At 40.8% G+C, this 23,315-nt stretch overlaps 1 pseudogene; it reads right to left on the bottom strand.

The window, feature by feature from the left end:
- Positions 1–8,242: 8,242 nt before the first annotated feature.
- LOC100613390 (prohibitin-2-like) lies at positions 8,243–9,147 on the bottom strand (annotated as a pseudogene).
- Between the last annotated feature and the right edge of the window lie 14,168 nt (positions 9,148–23,315).

Raw genomic sequence — 23,315 nt, 5'->3', positions numbered from 1 at the left:
GCAAAGGATATGAACAGATACTTCTCAAAAGAAGACATTTATGCAGCCAACAAACATATGAAAAAATGCTCATCATCACTGGTCATTAGAGAAATGCAAATCAAAACCACAATGATATATCATCTCACACCAGTTAGAATGGCGATCATTAAAAAGTCAGGAAACAACAGATGCTGGAGAGGATGTGGAGAAATAGGGACGCTTTTACACTGTTGGTGGGAGTGCAAATTAGGTCAACCATTGTGGAAGATAGTGTGGCAATTCCTCAAGGATCTAGAACTAGAAATACAATTCGACCCAGCAATACTGTTACTGGCTACATACCCAAAGGATTATAAATCATGCTACTATAAAGACACATGCACACGTATGTTTATTGCAGCAGTATTCACAATAGCAAAGACTTGGAACCAATCCAGATGTCCATTAATGATAGACTAGATGAAGAAAATGTGGCACATATACACTATGGAATACTATGCAGCCATAAAAAAGGATGGGTTCATGTCCTTTGCAGGGACACAGATGAAGCTGGAAACCATCATTCTCAGCAAACTATCATAAGAACAGAAAACCAAACACTGCATGTTCTCACTCATAAGTGGGAGTTGAACAATGAGAACACATGGACACAAGGGGAGGACTATCACACAGGGACTAGAGGCACCTGCCACCATGTTCAGCTCCTATTTAAATTTTTTTTTTTTTTTTTTTTGTAGAGACAGGGTCTTGCAATGTTGCCCAGGCTGTTCCTGAATTCCTGGGCTCAAGTGATCCTCCTGCCTTGGCCTTCCAAAGTGCTGGGATAATAGGCATGAGCCATCGTGCCCAGCCAGAAGGGTGGGGGCTAGGGGAGGGATAGCATTTGGAGCAATACCTAATGCAGTTGATGGGTTGATGGGTACAGCAAACCACCATGGCACATGTATACCTATGCAACAAAACTGCACATGCTTCACATGTATCCCAGAACTTAAGTAAAATTAAAAAAAAAAAGTACATAGAGGCTGGGTGCAGTGGCTCATGCCTGTAATCCCAGCACTTTGGGAGGCTGAGGTGGGTGAATCACGAGGTCAGCAGATCAAAACCATGCTGGCCAACATGGTGAAACCCCATCTCTACTAAAAATACAAAAATTATCCAGGCATGGTGACACGCGCCTGTAGTCGCAGCTACTTGGGAGGCTGAGGCAGGACAATCACTTGAACCCGGGAGGTGGAGATTGCAGTGAGCTGAGATTGCACCTCCGCACTCCAGCCTGGGGATGGAGCGAGACTCCGTCTCAAAAAATATATAAATAAAATAAAAAGTACATAGACTATTTTGTTAAATCATCCCTAGTTCACTAAGAAATAAATATTAAGTTTATCACACAATTTTTATTTCGACTAGAACCAAAGCTCTCAAATTCCTGGCCCTTCTCTTCAAAAGTGTCTTCATCAAAAATACTGACAAATCCTTCCTTAATGCTACCCCCATGCCATTGCCAGAAATAATTGACCCAAAGCCTTTCATCCTCGGCCTGAAGAAGTAAAAAAAAGCACTAGTTTTCCCCATGTGGAACTCAGTCACCATATGGCTGGCTATCTGCCCTCATAGAGGTTTATACTTGACATCAGCAATAGAGAGCATATCTAATCAGAGACTGCCAATCAGTGGGAGGAGGGTAGTAGATGACAGATATAAAATTTTCTGGAGTCTCAAGGGGGTGACAGGATGAGGTGGCTCTTGTCTGCCACATCTCTGGTGTTTACAAATGACTGGCCCCTCCATAACCTGCACTACAATGACAGATAGGAGACAGATACAGGTTATCAAATCTATTTCCAGACAAGGAGCTTGAATTGCTTGCCAACTTCACCTGCTACCCAGGACTTTGCATTTCAATGTTTTTTAACGAGACAGAGAACTTTCTATTTTATTTTATTTTAATTAATTTTTGAGACATGGTCTTGCTGTATCACCTAGGCTGGAGTACAGTGGTGTGATCATGGCTTAGTGCAGTCTTCACTTCCTGGGCTCAAATGATCCTCCCATCTAAGTCTCCTAAGTAGCTGGGACTAGACACACCTGCCACCATGTCCAGCTTCTATTTAAATTTTTTTTTTTTTTTTTAGAGACAGGGTCTTGCAATGTTGCCCAGGCTGGTCCTGAATTCCTGGGCTCAAGTGATCCTCCTGCCTTGGCCTTCCAAAGTGCTGGGATAATAGGCATGAGCCATCGTGCCCAGCCAGAAAACTTTTTAAACCTTTGGTTCAAATTTTATTACTATCTCTTCAGTTTAATTAGCTGCAAAAAATGAATAATGTATAAGCAAAACCTGGAAAGAGCTGCAGAGTCCAAGAGGCTTAGGCTTAAAAATATTAAAAATCTAGATTTTATCAGATACATAACTGAAAATTTTAAAAAGCAGTGATAATATAAAATAGCAGGTCCCAGTAACTTCTTCAAGTTTTATCTTCTTCAAAAGTTGACTCATTTTGCCTTATTCTTGGAAGCCTCATCAAAATCCTCCCTAAGATCTGGGACTTCATCCTCATCATCATCTACAGCAGCAAATGCTTTTCTATCCCCTAGATTATTTGGGCAGAATAACTTGTCAGTCTCCCTTAACTAGTCATATTGTCTGTACCAAGCTGGTTTAAGACGCTGGGCAGCATTTATCTCAGCTGCTTTGTCTCAGCATGGGCTGTAATAGTAGTGGTCACTGCTACAGATGCCTGACCTAGAGCATTGCTAAAGTACATCACCATTCTTTGGTTTGTACACATATTCCCCTCTTCAGTATCAGAAATATTGTTGACCTCTACCTTCTTTAAGGAGAACCAAACTTTTAATTATTTGCTATAGATGTTCTATGAACCATCTTCTTTCTGCTAGCAATTATTTTTTCACTGCTGCACACTTATGATTCTAGTTCGGCAAGTTTCTCCCAGTTCATGATGCTTACTTTCATCTTATTGGAATTAAAAGAGACTGAGAGGAGCTCTAGGCCTGGCACTCAGGAGTCTCGAGCAGAACAGCTGAGATTAGGTGCACATATGCAGGAATACAAGATGGCAGCTAGAGGCCTCCTTGCTTTTCTGATTCTGCAGTTCATAACTCCAGAGCTTGGCCATTGAATTCTAGTGACTTTGCTGGGCTTATTTCCATAGCTGTCAGCTTATATTTCTCCCCTGTTGCTGAGCTCTTTTATATCCTCAAGTGATCTGAAGATGGCAGGCTGAGCCCATGAGCCTACTTTCCTTCTCATCTTAAATTCCATGAAATAAGAATGGAAAGAAACTATTTTTCAAAAAATTTCAACAATGATGCTGTCTAATAAAAGAACTTCGAGTAGTGGATTGAAAATGAAAGAATTTCTGAAAATCAGATATGTGGTGAAGTCAGATCTAGCTGCTCCCCACCCCATCACTCTACATATTCAGCCTTACACACACACACACACACACACACACACACACACAAAGGACAAATGTGCAAAAGAGAACTGTTCTGGAAGAGATCAGACAACTATTAGGAATCACCAAACATCTGGGAAAGCTAGAATCAGAAATGAGAAGCACCAACATTAAGCAAAAGAATAATTATCTACAGAAACAAACTCGATAGACTCCATGGAAGAAGTCAATAAATAATTATAGCTTTTTAAAATATTTAAGAGGTTATTAATTGTATCATCTGAAGCCAACTCTACAACAAGTCTTGGTGTCTGCAGTTTTGATTGTCAAAAATAATAAGTGAGGAAATTGATGGGGGGGATATGTAAGGTTGGAAATAAATGAGCTAAAGCCTACGGTAAGATTGACATTAGCTTAAAAAACACATGAACAATACTACACAGATACACAGATACTTGGATTGACTGCATATTGGACCTATGGCTGCCTGGCAGCCAAAGTGAAGAGGGAAATAAAAGTTCTAGTTATGAAATAAAAATAAATATATGTTCAGAGGCAACAGAAGCACAGATCATAGTAAAACTGGAGAGAAGTTTTTTTTTTTTTTTTTTTTAGATGGAGTTTCGCTCTTGTTGCCCAGGTTGGAGTGCAATTGCATGATCTCGGCTCACTGCAACCTCCGCCTCCTGGGTTCAAGCAATGCTCCTGCCTCAGCCTCCCAAGTAGCTGGGATTACAGGCATGTACCACTATGCCTGGCTAATTTTGTATTTTTAGTAGAGACCGGGTTTCTCCATGTTGGTCAGGCTGGTCTAGAACCCCCAACCTCAGGTGATCTGCCCACCTCAGCCTCCCCAAGAGATTTTCATAAAGCAAATATATTTATGAATATTCTTACTGTAAATAAACCAACTATTATCACAAGATTCATTGTTATACGTTCCTTAATATCAAACATTATTGTTTTTTCCCTTTTCTATTTAGACATATATATATATATATAAAGTTCAAAAAGTGCACTGATCATCAGAATGAACAGGCAACCTACAGAATGGGAGAAAAATTTTGCAATTTATCTACCTGACAAAGTGCTAATATCCAGAATCTACAAGAAACTAAAATTTACAAGAAAAAAACAAACAACTCCATCAAAAAGTGGATGAAGGATATGAACAGACACTTCTCAAAAAAAAAAGACATTTATGCGGCCAAAAAACATGAGAAAAAGCTTATCATCACTGGTCATTAGAGAAATGCAAATCAAAACCATAATACCATCTCACACCAGTTAGAATGGCTATCATTAAAAAGTCAGGAAACAACAGATGCTGGCGAGGATGTGGAAAAATAGGAACGCTTTTACACTGTTGATGGGAATGTGGAAGACAGTGTGGTGATTCCTCAAGGATCTAGAACCAGAAATACCATTTGACCCAGCAATCCCATTATTGGGTATATACTGAAAGGATTACAAATTATTCTGCTATAAAGACACATGCACACGTATGTTTATTGCAGCACTATTCACAATAGCAAAGACTTGGAATCAACCCAAATGTCCATTAATGATAGACTGGATAAAGAAAATGTGGCACGTATACACCATGGAATACTATGCAGCCATAAAAAATGATGAGTTCATGTCCTTTGCAGGGACATGAATGAAGCTGGAAACCATCATTCTCAGCAAACTAACACAGGAACAGAAAACCAAACACTGCATGTTCTCACTCGTAAGTGGGAGTTGAACAAGGAGAACATATGGGCACAGGGAGGGAAACATCACACACTGGGGTCTGTCGGGGGTTGGGGGGCAAGGGGAGGGAGAACATTAGGAGAAATACCTAATGTAGATGATGGATTGATGGGTGCAGCAAACCACCATGGCACGTGTATACCTATGTAACAAAGCTGTATGTTCTACACGTGCATTCCAGAAATTAAAGTATAAAAAAGTAATAATAATAAAAAAAGAAAGTTGAATATTGGCCCCCACTCTCTTCTGGCTTGCAGGGTTTCTGCAGAGAGATCTGCTGTTAGTCTGATGGGCTTCCCTTTGTAGGTAATCTGATGTTTCTCTCTGGCTGCCCTTAACATTTTTTTCTTCATTTTGACCTTGGAGATTCTGATAATTGTGTGTCTTGGGATTGCTCTTCTAGAGGAGTGTCTTAGTGGTGTTCCCTGTATTTCCTGAATTTGAATGTTGGCCTGTCTTGCTAGGCTGGGGAAATTCTCCTGGATATATCCTGAAGCGTGTTTTCCAACTTGGTTCTATTCTCCCCGTCACTTTCAGGGACCCCAATCAATCGTAGTTTGGGTCTTTTTGCAAGAAAAGTCCTCTATTTCTTGAAGGCTTTGTTCGTTCCTTTTCCATCTTTTTTCTCTAATCTTGTCTTCCCGCCTCATTTCAGTAAGTTGATCTTTAACCTCTGGTATCCTTTCTTCCACTTGATCGAATCGGCTATTGATACTTGTGTATGCTTCACAAAGTTTTCGTGCTGTGTTTTTTCAGCTCCATCATGTCATTTATGTTCTTCTCTAAACTGGTTATTCCAGTTGGCAGTTCCTTTCACCTTTTTTCAAGGTTCTTAGCTTCCTTGCGTTGGGTTAGAACATGCTCCTTTAGCTCAGAGGAGTCTGTTTTACTCACCTTCTGAAGCGTACTTCTGTCAATTAGTCAAACTCATTCTCTTTCCAGTTTTGTGCCTTTACTGGAGTGGAGTTGCGATCATTTGGAGGAGAAGAGGTATTCTGGTTCTTGGAATTTTCAGCCTTTTTGCACTGGTTTTTCCCTCATATTAGTGGATTTATCTACCTTTGATCTTTGAGGTTGATGACCTTTGGATGGGGTTTCTGTGTGTGGGTCCTTTTTATTGATGTTATTGCTTTCTGTGTTAGTTTTTCTTCTAACAGTCAGGCCCCTCTTCTGCAGGTCTGCTGTAGTTTGCTGGAGGTCCACTCCGGACCCTATCTGCCTGGGTATTACCAGCAGAGGCTGCAGAACAGCAAGGATTGCTGCCTGCTTTTTCCTCTGGAAGCTTTGTCCCAGAGGGGCACCAGCCTGATGCCAGCCACAGCGCTCCTGTATGAGGTTTCTGTCAACCCCTTTCGGGAGGTCTCTCCCAGCCAGAAGGCACAGGGGTCACGGACCCACTTCAGGAGGCAGTCTGTTCTTCAGCAGAGCTAGAGTGCTGTCCTGGTAGTACCCTCCTTGTCAGGATCCACTGTTCTCTTCAGAGCCGGCAGGCGGAAACATTTAAGTCCCTGAAACTGCACCCACAGCTGCTCCTTCCCCCAGGTCCTCTGTCCCTGTGCGGTGGGAGTTTTATCTATAAGTCCCTGGCTGGGGCTGCTGCCTTTCTTTCAGAGATGTCCTGCCCAGTGAAGAGGAATCTAGAGAAGGAGTCTGGCCACAGCTGCTTTGCTGCACTGTGTTGAGTTCTGCCCATTCTGAACTTCCAGGCCTTTTTAATACTGTCAGGGGAAAACTGCCTACTCAAGCCTCAGTAATTGCAGAAGCCCCTCCCCCCACCAAGCTCGAGCATCCTAGGTCAGCTTCAGACTGCTGGGCTGGCAGTGAGAATTTCAAGCCAGTGGTTCTTAGCTTGCTGAGCTCTGTGGGAGTGGGACTCGCTGAGTGAGACCACTTGGCTTTCTGTCTTCAACCCTCCTTCCGGGAGAGTAAATGGTTCTGTCTCGCTGAGGTTCCAGGTGCCACTGAGGTACAAAAAACATAAAAAAAAAAAACTCCTGCATCTAGCTTCGTGTCTGCCCAAACAGCCACCCAGTTTTGTGCTTCAAACCCAGGGCCCTGGTGATGTAGACACGCGAGGGAATCTCCTGGTCTGTGGATTGCAAAAACCTTAGGAAAAGCATAGTATCTGGGCTGGATAGCACAGTCCCTCATGGCTTCCCTTGTCTGGGAAAAGGAGGCCTACACCCTGTTCCCTGCACTTCCCCAGTGTGGTGATACCCCACCCTGCTTCTGCTCACCCTCTGTGGGCTGTACCTACTGCCTAACCAGTCTGCGATGAACAGGCTACCTCAGTTGGAAAGGCAGAAATCACCTGCCTTCTGTGTTGGTCTTGCTGGGAACTGCAGACTGGAGCTGTTCCTATTCAGCCATCTTGCCAGCAGATCTCAATTAGGGAATTTTTCTTAAATTAATTTCTCAAATACATTTTCTAGGTTGTTTACTTTTACTCTTTCTTTCTCAGGAATGCCAATAATTCATAGGTTTGGTCACTTTACATAATACCATATTTCTCAAAGACTTTGCTCATTTTTATAATCAGTTTTTCTTTATTTTTGTTAGATTGGGTTAAAAAGACCAGTCTTCAAGCTCTGAAATTCTTTCTTCTGCTTGGTCCAGTCCATTGATAAAGCTTTCAATTAATTGTATTTTGACATTCCTTAAGTGAGTTTTTCAATTCCAGAAACTCTGATTGATTTTCTTTTAGGATGTTTATCTCTATTTCCTGGATTGATTTAGAAGTTTCTTTGTGTTGTTTTTTTTTTTAAGTAATAAAAATGTATTGAGAATTCCTAGGTTAGTGGTTATCTCCTCCCAGTCTTGAGGGAGGAAACAACACTGTAGGAAATCATTGAGGAATCACACACTGTCACAACACCCCTGGCCAACACAGGGAGGAGGAAAGTAATTCCACAGAAAAAGGGCTGATCTTCAGTCTTTCTTTATTCAGGAGGAGTTGGGAGAATAGCTTCAGGTACAAGGAAGTTTCACATGGTACTGGGGCAGGGTGGGGCTGTGCTGGGTTCCTAACTGGGTTCTCAAAAACTGGAGAAGCAGATTCACTTTCTCTTTGGGGGTAAAATTCTTGGTTACCAGGCTAATTTCTTACCCTTAATGAGGCTGCCTTTATTTCCCCAGTTGAAAGTCTAATCCTGTAGGTTCAGCACAAGATTGTCATCAGTGAGACAAATATGATTCTATGATGTGATTGTCTTGGAGATGTTCTGGGCTGCCTAATCTTGTGAATTTTGATGTAGCCAGGGTTCTTGCTCAGTGCTTCCCCAAGCATCTTAGCAGCCTCAGCTTCACACTTGGCCTGGGCAATCTTTTGCTGGTGTTCTGGTTTTGCTTTTTCTACCAAGAACTGGGCCTGCTGGGCCTCCTGCTGGACCACTTGTTTGGCCTCTACAGTAGCTGTGTACTCTCAGCTAAAGCTCAGCTCTGTGATGGCTACATCATCCAAGATAAGACTGAAGTCCTTGGCCCTCTCTGGCAGCTCCCATTGAATCAACAGGGATACCTGGGCCCACTGGGTAATCAGCTATGAGGCATTGAACTTGGCCACCACACTCTTGAGTACTCTTTTGACAATGGATGGCAACACTTATTCTTTGTTGTCTAGCCCTAGGTGCTTGTGCATGCTAGGAAGCTCCTGAACATTGGGTTGAGACACCATGTACAGGGATATGTTCACCATCTGCACATCTTTTGAGCCTGTTAGGGAGGAAATTTTTCAAGGTCCGGCCAGAATGTCATCGTTGATGGGGTACCGAGACCAGGGAATCCTGAAATGAAGTCTTTGGCCAGGATAGTGTCTTGGTGCATGCCACCGATATAATTGAAGAAGATGGCTGTGTTTGCCTTCCATGGTGAACTTGGATTTGGGGACACCATAGGCCACAGTGCTAGCCCCTAGCAGCAGCTTCAGTGCCATGACCATGTCCCAGGAGTCAGTATGCAGCCATTCCTCTAAGTCCTTCAAGTTCTGGACCATGTCTGATTCTGAGGCTATTGCGCCAGAGGTCATAAGGGAGTGCCAGCTCACTACTACCCAACTCCAGTTTAGGGATTGCACCCTTCACATGAGGGTTCAGGTCGGTAATGCTGGCAGGAGAACGGTGTATTGATTTTCAACCTTGCCTTGCATCTCAATGAGCTTCCTTGCAATCCATGCTTTACATTCTTTATCTGTCATTTCCATGTTTCCATTTTGGCTATGGACCATTGCTGGAGAGCTATTGTAATCATTTGATAGTATCACTACATTCAGATTTTTCATGGTGCTAGAATTCTTGCTCTGGTTCCTTCTCATCTGGAGATGCTAGCACTGCTAATTTTTGTAATTATTTTCACGCAGGTAGGATTTTTTCTTTTTTTTTCTATCCTTTTATCAGCTGGACATTACCATGAAGGCTGTTTGCCGGTGTTTTCTTCTCTGGGATCTGGGTTGTTCTTTAAGATTCTGGTGGATTACCATTTGCTTCTTGAATTAAAGCTCACAGACTTGATCTTTATGTACTATCTTGCTATTTGCAAGTGGCTGAGGCATGCTGAATGCCTCTAATCTGCCAATCTTGGGAAAAAACAAACAAACGACTACTTCTTGATTTCTACAGTTTGTTAGAGAAGGATCTCAGTGACCTGTGAGTCAGTATCAATGACTCCCAAGTTAGAACATTAAACTATTCCTTCCTCTCGTCATCCTTTAAAAAGCATTTTGCCCCTTTAAACTGTCACCATGGTGTCCTGATTTTAGACAACACCCCACAGAAAATTTTTAAAAATCCAGCTCTCATTCATCTTGTAAAGGTAAGAAAGGTGGTGGATGGGGAGGGAAAGAGGAGAGAGGGAGAGGGACGGAGAGGAAGAGAAAGGGAGAGGGAGGGAGAGGGAGGGAGGTGGGGGGAGAGAGAGAAAGAGAGAGAGAGAAAGAGAGAGTCTTGCAAACGATCTTGCTAAACTACATGCCCAGTTTTGCAGAAAAAAACTAGAGCACTTCTTTCCCCAAGAGTCAATGGACAACAGAGGGAATGCTTTAAAAGACTTTGTAATGTGTCTTTTTTATTTTTTTTCTGAGATAAGAGTCTCACTCTGTCGCCCAGGCTGGAGTTCAGTGGCACGATCTTGGCTCACTGCAAGCTCTGCCTCCTGGGTTAATGCCATTCTGCTGCCTCAGCTTCCTGAGTAGCTGGGACTACAGGTGCCCACCACCACACCCAGCTAATTTTTTTGTATTTTTAGTAGGGACAGGGTTTCACCATGTTAGCCAGGATGGTCTCAGTCTCCTCACCTCGTGATCCGCCCACCTCGGTCTCCCAAAGTGCTCGGATTACAGGCGAGATTTGAGTTTGTTTTGATGACTAATTTGTCTTCTAATTCTATTCAACTTCTATGAAAACAGGAGGAAAATAAAAAGAAAATATGTAAACCTGGGTATGTTTTAGTTGGAGTACTGGCAGCTTTCAAAATTCCAGAGTAAAATTGTGACATTTCAGATTTTCACTGCTAGTGATTCTAGGGCACAGACAAAATGGAGGAAAGCAAACCAACAAAAAAACCCAGGGGGTGACCTTTATTCTGAGAAGCTGTTAAGCCCCACATGTTGAATTTTACAATTGCCAATCTCCCCAGTCTTCCAACCATCAAAAGACCTATTTACAATCAAGGGAATATTCAACATCTTTTATTAATTCACTTCCTAGCTAGGGCTCAGCAAAATGCATGCTGGAGGCTCAGGTGCTGATTCATGGCAGAAGGGAAGAGGCTTGATTCCATACAAAGAAACTGACCAGGCTGAAGGCTGTGTCCTTTACACAGCTAATATTCTACTCTACTGTGTCCAACTCAATGGACTGCTGGCATTCTAATTATTTGGGTCTGAAGACTTGGCCACTTAGGTAAAATTTTAGACAGGATTTCTTTTAAATGGAGTAGATGGTCAGACATTTGAATATGGCAGCAGAAGCCTAGGAAGTAGAGCACCCCAGTTTCGGTGGGCAGAGGGGTATGGCTCCATGTAATTGGTCCACTTATAACAAGATGCCAGTGATTAGCTGGTAAGTACTAGAACAATATTCAGAGGAGAGTTCTGAGGCCGCGTCCAAGAAGGTCACTTCAGGATCTGGCTATAGTATCAATAGGTAACCTTGGTTCAGGGTGATAGTCAAAGACTAAGTAATCTAGCAGAAAGCTGGAGTTGAAAAGGACACTCGGGTGTCTAGAGTCTAGATTCTAGACTTCAGTGTGGGCACACCTGATGCCAAATCTATGGTTGTGAGATCCATTCCACACTCTACGACCTGCTGGGCTAAAACTGTTGAAACAAAATACTGTGTAGTTCAGGACTGAGTGAGGAGTAACCTGGATAGATCCTGGCGGGTAGAAAGCCCAAGTAATTCCAGCTAGAGGGGCTTGGGCAGCTACGGGCCGAGATGATGTTTTCCCTGACTAAATACTTTGAGATGGTAAAGGAATGTCAACTAAGCTACCCCAGAGCATAAGCAATAGGGTGCCTATGCTCTGTCAGACACATGGATTTTCTGACTTGATCAACCCCTACTCCACACAACATCCTCAGCCATATGTGCTATTGTTACTAAGATGAGGAAACTGAGACTTAGAGAAGGGAGATGATAGGTGTAGGATGACACAGCTAGGAAATGACAGAAAATGCTTCAGTGTTCAAAGTTGAACAGTTTGATTCCAGAATGTGCACAACTAACTGCTATGCATACTCCCTCCTATTTGCTGGGACAACGTTGGTGAGCACAGAGCAAAAAGTTGCCCATCCCTCTGGTGCTGATGAAGAGCCACCCCTCTCACCACCTATTATTTCAAACTAGGCATTTTCTTTAAAAAGAAAACAGCTTTATTGATATATCATTAATATGACATTGAATTCATCCATTTAAAGTGTACAGTTCAATAGTTTCTAGGATAGGCACAGATATGCAAAACCATCATCACAGTAAATTTTAGAACATTTTGATTACTTCAAAAAGAAACTCTCATCTTTTAGCTATATCTCCCAATCCCCATCTAATTCCTCACCCTTAGCCTTAAGCAACAACGAATTCACATTTTATATCTATAAATTGACTTGTTCTGGACCCTCATATGAATTGAATCATATAATGTGTACACATTTGTGACTTTTTTTAACTTAGTATGTTTTCAAGTCTCATTTAAGTGGTAGCATGTATCAGTACTTTATTCTTTTTGATAACTGAGTACTATTTTATTGTAGAAATATATCACATTTTGTTTCTTTTTGGGTTGTTTCCACCTTTTGGCTATCACAAGTAATGCTACAATACATATTTGTGTACAAGTTTTTGTGTAAACACAAACAAAACATTTTATTTTCCTTGGAAGAGAAATGAAAACACCTAAGAGTAGAAAATACTTGGTCAGATGGTAACTCTAGGTTTAATTGATGAATGGCCAGACTGTTTCACAGTGGCTGCACCATTTTACATTCCCACCAGCAATGCATGAGGTTCCAATTTTTCCACATCCTCACCAACACTTATTATCTTTCTTCTTGATCCTAGCCATCCTAGTGGGTGTGAAGTGATACCTCATGGTGTTGATGTGCATTTCCCTGATGACTAAGGGTGTTGAACATTGTTTCACTCATGTGCTTATTAGCCACCTGGAGAAATGGATATTTAGATCTTTTTAAAAATTGATCTTAATAAACATTTCTGTCATTTTATTAAGCTTAATATAGTATTGATACAAGTCCCTTAGATATATAATTTGCAAATGTTTTCTTCCATTTAGTGGGTTGCCTTTTTATTTTATTGATGGTGTCCTTTGCAGCACGCAAGTTTTTAATTGTGATGAAGTCTCATTTATTTTTTCTTTTGTTGCGTATGACTTCTATTTCATATCTAAGGATACTTTGCCAAATCCAAGTCACGATTTTCTCCTATATGTTCTTCTAATTTTATAGTTTTAGCTCCTACATTTAGGTCATTTATCCATATTGTTTAAATATCTATATACAGGGTATGTTACTTTTCCTGAGTTCTAAGAGAGTCCCTAAGGTTTTGTAAACAGCAGATACTAGCCGCATGCAGCAGTTCATGCCTGTAATTCCAGCACTTTGGGAGGCCAAGGCAGGAGGATTTCTTGAGCCTATGGATTTGAGACCAGCCTGGGCAACATAGTGAGACTTTGTCTCTACTAAAAATAAACAAAATTAGCCAGTGTGGTGGCATGTGCCTGTGATCCCAGCTACTTGTGAGGCTGAAGTGGGATGATCGCCTGGGCCCAGGAAATTGAGGCTGCAGTGGGTCATGATCATGCCACCAAACTCCAAATATAGCTGATACTATATTCTCCTTTGAACACTGGAGCAATTTATAAGATGATGATTTCTCATATACTGGAGTTTGGTTAGGACCTCAAGAAAAAGATAAATAATAAAGCCGAGGTGGGCATATCACCTGAGGTCAGGAGTTTGAGACCAGCCTGGCCAACATAGTGAAACTCCATCTGTACTAAATACAAAAATTAGCAGGGCATGGTGGCGGGCACCTGTAAATCCAGCTACTTGGGATGCTCAGGCAGGAGAATCACTTGAACCCAGGAGGCAGAGGTTGCAGTGAGCTGGGTGAGATCACACCACTGCACTCCTGACTGGGTGACAGAGTGAGACTATGTCTCAAAAAAAAAAAAAAAAAAGAAAAAAAAAAAAAGAAAGTAGAGCAGCTCTCTGTCTTTCACACTACTATTTGTGTTTATTTTGAAATACACTTGCAACCACTTGACTACTGAATTTAGCATAATGGAGGTATATAATATGGTGAAGAGCTATAATTGTGTTTTCTCTAATGCACAGTTTGAGATACAAGAACATTTTAAAATTTTATTATGAGGTTTTATTTATTATTTTTCAAACAATTTAAGAGTTTGATAAAATATTTAAGAAGAGCTGGGTAATCAACCCAGCACACCATGCACCTAAAGTGAGTTCAACTCAAATAAATACAGTATTTTTTTTGACAAATGACCTCTGCCTGCAAGATTTGTCAACTTAATGTGGAACAGCTCTACAGGAGCAAAGTAGTAGTCCTGTTTCACAATTTTTTGGACTTTTCACTGTAGGCTAAGGGAAGTATGGAGAGGAATATATTTCATTTCCAAGGGGAGATTAAGGGAAAAAATGAGTTTGTTTTAGGTTGACAGTGTATGACTCAAAAACTTAAGCTAAAAAATGATAAAAGCAATAAAAACAAAAATTTTACTTGAAACTACAATTGTGGAAATTAACTCTGGCCAGTGAAGAACTAAAAGAATCCTTTAGAGTTAACTGAATTTGTTCAACTATAAACCATAAAATGACTTCTCATATCATAAACTAATTCCAAAAGGGCCAGAGTCATCTTGGAGTTTTAAGGGGATCTCCACAGATTAACTGATTTAGGTGGGATTTGGAAATATGAAATATTATTACTAAAATCTGTACTGAGTAATGTACCTGAAAATCACAAACAAGTGATATTTAAGTGGTAAAATGTCTATTTAGTGCTGGAGTAGATATAGGTGGTAAGGGAGAGATAAGGGTCAATGGTGACATCTGGATTTCTAGATTGCAGTGCCATTCCTCAAGATATGGGAGAGGACCTGTGCCATAGACTGAGTGTTTGTGTCCCTCCAAAATTCATATGTTGAAAACCTAATCACCAATGTGATCATATTAGGAGATAGGGCCTTTGGGAGGTGATTAGATTATGATAGACGAGACCTCATGAATGCAATTAGTGCCCTTTTAAATGAGACCCAAGAGTGCTGCCTTTTCCCCTTCTACCATGTGAGGAAAAAGCAAGAAAGCATCTTCTGTGAACCAGCAAGGGGACCCTCACCAGACATCAAACCTGCCAGCACCATGGTCTTAGACTTCTCAGCCTCCAGAACTGTAAGAAATAAAATTCTGTTATTTATAAGGTATCCAGTTTTTTTTTTTGTTATAGCAGCCTGGACAGACTGAGAAAACCTGTCTGGGGAGAAATGACCATGAGTTTACTGAAATTTATTGGATTTGATATGAATTTTAAACATTGAAGAAGAAATATGTGGGGAACCTGTGTATCTGGAACTCAGAAGAGGGTTTTTTAGCTGGGAATATGTCTAGGAGTCCCATTAAGAAGATAAAATTACCTATGGGAAAATATAAACCAAAAACAGGGTCTACATTTAAGCCTTCATATTTTTAAAATATTTAAAGCCAGATAGAAAGTAAGAGCTAACAAAGAAGATTTAGAAGGAGTGGCCAGCAAGGTAGAAGAAAAACCGTGAGAGAGTGGGAAAAGAGAAGTCAAGGGGGATGAGAATTGCAGGAAGGAGGGTGTTTTCAACAGTATCAAATGTTACTGAGAGGCCAAGTAAAATGAGGTCTTAGAAGTGCCCACAAAATGCAAGGGAAGGTCATTGTTGGTCTTAGTGAGAGCAGTTTTGATGAAACAGAGCATGTTGAAGACATGCTGGAGTGATTAAGAAGTGGAGATGGTAAGGTTTTTAATTTGCTCAACTGAATGGCAATACCGTTACCTAAGATGGTAAAGAGGTCCAGATTGGGTCCTCATTTGAGATGATTGGTTTGAAGAAAAGAAGACAGAGCAGTAGCTGGAGGAGAATATGTGATTCAACTAAGTTATTTTAATTTTTTAATTCTAAATATGGAAGCGATTTTAGCACGTTCGAAAGCTCATGGGAAATGTGAGGTAGAGAAAGAAATTAAAGATATAGGCGAGGGCATTATTAATAGGTTAAGGCTTTAATAAGGCAAGCAGTTATAGGATTCAGAGTACAGGTAGGAGAATATGTATTTCATAATGGGAACAGCTCCTCCATATAATGGGTGGGATGGGGGATAGAATGAAATAGGGGATGAACTGGGAAGAGAGATGGAAAGGAGGATGAAATGTACAAATATGGTGGTAGGTGGGAGTTCTAAATAGAAAACTAGGTTTAAGTGGCTGGGCCTTTTGATGGCATGTTGAAGGCTCATTGATCATACATTTACAATGTTTCTAAGCTGCCTGACTGGGTCATTTTCCTCAGCAATGCTCAACAATTTGAGTGCAGACATAAGGAAGGCAAAGAAGGAAGTTCAACTAGGAGGGAGTATGGCATGACATTCAAGAGAATCCAAAAATTAATATTTTTGCCTCCAATACCACAAACTGTATCTTAATCTAGCATTATGTTAAGGGCGCTATAGGAATGAACTTTTCAGGGTTTATAATTTGTTGTCATTTTAAACCAGGTTTTGGCAAATCTGGTATTTCTAAGAGGCCCTGATAGTCCCGGTAAACTAGCATAGACATGTTGATTGATTCTGTTGTATAGAAAGAGTATTGTGATATCATCATAATTATTAATAATCATAGGTACTATCTTCAATTAGTTTATTCTGTGCCAGACTTTGTTAGATCATTATAGATTTTTCCTTAAATCTCACAATGGCAACATTATGATTATCTCTAACCGAGTTCAAGACATTTTTAAATAATTCAAATGATTTTTCATGATAATGCATCAAAATGGTAGAAATGGAATTTGCATCCAGGTGCATGTGACACCAAAGCCCACTGCACTACCACTACAAGCTCCCATGAGTTATGCTCTCCAGTTCTTCCAGAACCAAATAAAAAATTTTCCACAAAATATATTCCATCTCCCTCAGCCACTGTCTGGATGTTTCAGAATCTCTTGACCTTAGAAGGTGAGACTCACCTGTTTTACCTGTTTGACCATTAGAAAGGCAACTTGCCCTACAGCTTCCATATTTTTAGATCCATCTCTTCATATTTTCCCTTTAATCACTTTTACCCTGAAGGATTCTCTTTTTCTCACTGGCATGATATAAACTGAGATCATCTTTATTATTATATTTCATCTTAATTGTTATTATATTTTAATAGGTAATACACATATATGACACAAAATTTAAAAGAATATATGGCAAAAACTATTTTTCCCTCTGCTCTTTCCCTAAGTCACCCAGCTCCTCTATCTAAAGACCATCGTGGGAAGTTTTTAAAATCTATGCTTTGAGGGTTGCTTTAAGCATTTATATATTCCTGAATCTTAGAGATTGTGAGATAATAATTGTTTGTTGTTTTAAGTTACTGTGTTTGGGGATAATTTGTTACACAGCAATAAATAATTAAAACAGATTTTTGTACCTGGAAATGGGGTGATGTCATTACAAATAACAAAAAGTACAAGTGTGGCATTGCAACTGGGCAGTGGAGGAGGCTGGACCGATTTTGAGGAGTATGTTAGAGAAAGCTTAAGTTGCTTGAATAAACTGTTAATAGAAATCATGATTTCTGCCTAAAAGGGTTATGAAAAACATGTTATTGGAAACTAGAGGAAAGGTGGGTGACCCTTGTTATGTAACGGCAGAAAACTTAGCAACACTCTTCCCTGCAGTAACATGGAAATTAGAAAATGACCCTAATTAACTGAGTTATCTTGCTAAGGAGATTTCCAAAGCATTGAATGTATTACCTGCTTTATACTTCTGCTTATAATAAAATGTGAAAGAAGAGAGGAAGAAAAATTGAGGAAAGTATTGTCAAACAAAAGAGAGCCAGAATTTCATGTTTTTGAAAATTCTTAGCCTTTCCAGATAGCAAATGATGCTAAGATTAAGAAATAGCTTTGAAGCGGCCGGGCACGGTGGCTCATGCCTGTAATCCCCGCACTTTGGGAGGCCAAGGCAGGTGGATCACGAGGTCAGGAGATCGAGACCATCCTGGCTGACACGGTGAAACCCGGTCTCTACTAAAAATACAAAAAATTAGCCAGGCGTGGTGGCGGGCGCCTGTAGTCCCAGCTACTCGGGAGGCTGAGGCAGGAGAATGGCGTGAACCTGGGAGGCGGAGCTTGCAGTGAGCCGAGATTGGCCACTGGACTCCAGCCTGGGTGACACAGCGAGACTCTGTCTCAAAAAAAAAAAAAAAAAAAAGAGAAATAGCTTTGAAGCAAAGATCAATTCAGGGCACTTCCAGAAAAATATGTTCTAGAGATGAAGCCAGGAACCTTATGTTATACATCTCAAATATCAAAGGTGGTTCTTCAGAGTACTATTCAGCCTTTAAAAGGTCCATTAAAAAGATTAAGAATGTACTTCACAGAGGCTCTCAATAAAACCGTAGGAATCCTAAGAAACCTAAGGATTTTCCTTTAAGAGATTTGTGGGTGTGGCTTTTACTTAATGGCATGAACTCCACTGAGATTCACAGGAGTCACACAAAGTTTTTGAGACACTTGTATCAGCAGGAAGAATGCCCATTTGGACTGGAAGAGAAAGAGTTCAAAATGCAAAGAGGGCATTAGATCACCAAAACTCTATAGGCAGGAAATAAACTGAGAAAGCTATTCAGCTGAAATGAAAGGAAAAATAACTCAAAGGATGAAATCAGGAGCACAGAGAGTAGAGCCAAAGTCATGGGGAATTATTCTCAACCCTAAAACCTAATTAAGGAAGTTTCAAGATCTGACCATTTCATAATTGCTGTGGACCAGTGACTCTTTTTTTGACTTTCATTTTCCTTCTTTTTGTGTAGGATTTCTACAGCAGAAATGCTTTGACTGTCCTATCACTATATGTTGACTGTTTAGGGGACAGATAACCTCTTTATTTTCACAAGTCTGCAGGAACTGTTCTTGAGGAGCTGCAATTCTTAGCTTCACCTGAGGAGCCTCATCCATATCTGACCTTATTTAGATTATGAAATTCTGGGTTTTGTGCAGGGGTAAGTTCTGAGAACCTTGAGAGGGAATGAGTATATTTTACTATGGGAAAGATGTGAGTGGAACCAGAGTGGACTGTAGTAGGCAGCTCCTAAAATAGCCCGCAGTGAGCTCACCTCCTAGCATTCATACCTTTGTGTACTTACCTACCCTTGAATGTAAAGTGGACTAATTGACTCAATTCTAACTAATAAAATATGACAAAAGTGATGGGGTAATATTTCTTAAATTCAGTTCCAAAAAGACTGTGACTTCTGTTTTGATGGACACCTCCCTCCCCTCTCCCCATTTCCCTCTACTGTCTCACTCTCTCATTCTCTCTGTATCTCAAAGCCCTTTCTCTGGGAAGCAAGCTGCCGTATTGTCAGTACCCTTCTGGAAAGGATCATGTGGAGAGAATCTTATGTCTCTGGCCAACAACCAGCGTGGACCTGAGGCTGCCAATGACATGAGAATGAACTTGGAATAGGATCCTCAGGCAGTTGAGCCTAGAGATGACTCGCAGCCCTGGTCAGTGCCTTGATTGCTTGTTAGAGACCATGAACCAGAAGCACCCAGCTAAGCTGCACCCAGATACTTGACTTACAGAAACTATGAGACCATGAACCAGAAGCACCCAGCTAAGCTGCACCCAGATACTTGACTTACAGAAACTATGAAATAATAAATGTTGTTTTAGAATGGCAAATTTTGAAGTGATTTTTATACAGCAATAGATAAGTAATATATTATTATAGAAACTGTTGAATAAGGAGTAATCAAAGAAATAGGGCTTATTAATGATGAGGTAGTGCAGATATGCCTATCATTATCAAATGAGAGCTATGAGGCATAACACAATGGGTTTTTTAGTGTTGTCCTAGGACCAGTGTAAGTGATTATAGATAAATACATCATAGATAACATAAGGAAGCTTAGCAAGCTGAACACTTGTCAGGACAGTGTTTCTTCATTCTGCTTACACATTAAATCACCCCAGGAACCTGTAAAGTACAACACTGATGTCATGATTCTACCACAAACCAATAAAATAAAAAATTTTCTACTTTAGTCCTTAACCTTGGCCTTTATTAACATTTTTCAAATGATAGGAATATGTGGCCCATTTTGAAAAGAACCACTGGGCTAGCCAGTTGCATCTCTTCATTATGAATCTCAAATATACTTACCTGCTTTTCTGATTTTATAAGAAACTGTGTTAATACCTAATTTTTGGAAATCATTTTGTGTTTATCCTCATTGTAGTCTCTACTTCAGGCACTACCACTATTCAGGATGAGACTGGGACCTTAAACAAGCAATTCAACTTCTTTGGCCACACTACTTTTTATCAATAAAATGAATGTATAGACCAAGCTTGTCTAACCTGAGGCCCATGGGCTGCATGCAGGCCAGGACGGCTTTGAATTTGGCCCAACACAGATTTGTAAATTTCTTAAAACATTATGAGAATTTTTGGTGATTTTTTTTAAAGCTCATCAGCTATCATTAGTGTTAGTGTATTTTATGTGTGACCCAAGACAATTCTTCCAATGTGACCCAGGGAAGCCAAAAGTTTGGACACCCCTGGTATAGACTAAATGATTTTATAAATTCTTTCTATATTAGTTTTTTATGCTGCAATCAAAAGTTTACATAAATAGTGGCTTAAAACAACACAAATTTATCATCTGGAAGTTCTGGAAACCGAAAGTCAGAGCTCTCACCTTGCTAAGATCAAGGTGTTGGCAGGGCTGATTTCCGTTCTATAAGCTCCAGGGAAAATCCATTTCCTTGCTCACTCAGGTGTTGGCAAGAATCAGGTGTTCTGTGCAGTTATAGGCCTGAGATCTCTATTTCCTTGCTGGCTCTCAGTTGGGCACTGACATTAGCTCCTAGAGGCTTGCTTCCCTCTGGTCTTTGTATATTATCCCTTACATCTCAGATCCAGCAAAGAGATGTGAAATCCTTTTCATGTTGCCATCTTCAGACTCGCTTTTCTGCTTTCCATTTTAAAATCTGACTGCAGCTGGGAAAGGTTCTCCTCTTTTGATGACTTGCATGATTAGACTGGGCCCACCTGGATAATCTAGGCTACTCTCTCCATCTCAAGCTTTCTAAATTCTAATCATTCCGCAAATTTTTTTTTTGGCATTTTAGATAATATATTCACAGGTCTTGAGGATTAGTGTGTGGATCTCTTTGGGGGCCATTGTTCTGCCTCTCACAGTTTCCATATGTTTCTAAGACCCTAACCTCAGATTAGTAGCATCATCTATGGCACAGGGCAAGGGCCTATCACCTCCACTTATTACATTTTTTTCAGTTCCACATACCTACACCCCAGGAGATACTAACATGCTACCCTGACCAACTCTACTACTCTCAGCATACTCTAGAAACTACAGAAAAGCAAAAGTTGCTCGAAATCAGGAACTATAATCTATATTTAGTCCTTTCATATGCCTGCTTTAAATTTTCACCCAGTGCCCAAATGAGAATGTTGTCAGTCCTCTAAGTTTCCAGAGATGAAAGATGACAGATGGATTCATCCATCCAGTGTGGTATAGTTATTTATAGTTATTAACTCCTTGAGATGTAAAGTGGAACAATCTGAGTTTAATCTTAGCTTTTTCAGTCACTCAGCTGTGTGTTTTAGGGCAAATTGTGCTCTAGGCAAATAGTCTCCTGAGTTTTAGTTCCCTAATGTGTAAAACAAGGTTGATGATAATCCTTGCAGGGTTGTATGAGGAATAAGTAAGAGTTCATGTAAAGCAAATAGCACATAGCTTAGCACAGGGTCAGTAACCTCATTGTCATCCAAACAATGCTTTTTAAGTGCACTATGTTATGTTAGTTGATACAATGGCTATGAAGGTATGTCAAATGGAGATACCATGCTTCTAATATGTAGTAATTCTGAAAGCTCTGGGGCTGAGAAATAATTTTCTTTCATTCCTTGGCTCATGGAAAGTCTCATGGAGGCAAAACCTAGAAGGCTTTGTAGATAGTGACAGATGCATTGGGGTGATGGATATGGCTACCTTCTGGCTTGATAGAGAAGTGTGTTGTTTCCACCAATAATATAAGTGGAAGTCCTTGCTGACAGATTAACTTCTCTTCACTTGCTAAAAGAAATAAAAGTACTTCTTACTCTCTGTAAACCATGTCTGGATGATACATAAGTCCAACAAAAAACAGGTCTTTCCCACCTGGTTATCCCCCAACCTGAAATGCTCTTTCTTCTTCTTAAAGAATCAATGCACACATGACCTCCTCTCACACCCCTTTTCTGATTCTCCCAGGCAGAATCAGTTTCTTCCTCCTCTGTGCTTTCCTGAAACTTTGTCCAGAGTTTTATTGTTGTACTAACCACATTATTGTACAATTATACATACATTTGTTACTCCCTTCTTCTCCTTAAGAAAGAATGCATTCTTCCTAAGGTTTCATTTTACTTACCCAAAACTGAGTCTCTTTTGTTCACTTCATGCCTGGCATCAAGCATGGTGCCTGGAACATGGTCATAGTTTGATGTTTATGAAATGAATGTTCACAGTTAACTGCATTGACTCTGAAGACAGACACATTAGGGCCCCTAGGAAGAGACTATGGTGAGGCCTTTCTCCACCAAAACACCAAATATTTTCCTAGGCATTGTTCAAGTTGTTTCAGAGTTGAAGTCATGTACAAAAAGAATACCCAATCACTTAGCAAGAATGATAAAGAACCTAAAGAAAAATTCTGAAGCTTTGTCTTTTCATCTTATGATAAATGTAACTGAAAAGACACTTTAAAAATAGTCCAGAATTCAAAATACCATCTTTTTCAGACAAGCAAATGCTGAGGGGACTTGTTGCCACCAGACCTGCCTTACAAGAGCTCCTGAAAAAAGCACTAAATAGGGTGTGGTGGGGCTTGCTGGGATCATGGCGGGGAATCACTGCGAGCTCCTGCCGCCAGCCCGCGGCAGGCTCGGGGCGGGGGCGGGGTTGGGGTGGCTTCCTGTGCCTCCCTTAAAGCGCGGGGCTCAGCGTCCTGGCCCAGCGCCCCAGCAGCAGGTCCAAGTGGGTCCGGCTCTACAGCGGCGGCACCTACTTCCTCACCACTCGGCAGACGACGCTGTGCCAGGACCCGAAATCCTTCCTGTACCTCTTGAGCCAGGCCGACCCCGACCGGGACTCGGACAAGACGGAGTTTTGTTCTTGTTGCCAGGCTGGAGTGCAATGGCGCAATCTTGGCTCACCACAACCTCTGCCACCCGGGTTCAAGTGAGTCTCCTCCTTCAGCCTCCTGAGTGGCTGGGATTGCAGGCACGCACCACCGCGCACAGCTGAGTTTTATATTTTTGGTGGAGGCGGTTTCACCATGTTGGCCGAGCAGGTCTCAAACTCCTGACCTCGTGATCTG

The sequence above is a fragment of the Pan troglodytes genome, chromosome 8 (assembly GCF_028858775.2).
Source record: "Pan troglodytes isolate AG18354 chromosome 8, NHGRI_mPanTro3-v2.0_pri, whole genome shotgun sequence".
In the NCBI taxonomy this organism is placed as follows: domain Eukaryota; kingdom Metazoa; phylum Chordata; class Mammalia; order Primates; family Hominidae; genus Pan; species Pan troglodytes.
This window is presented reverse-complemented; position numbering and strand designations above follow the sequence as displayed.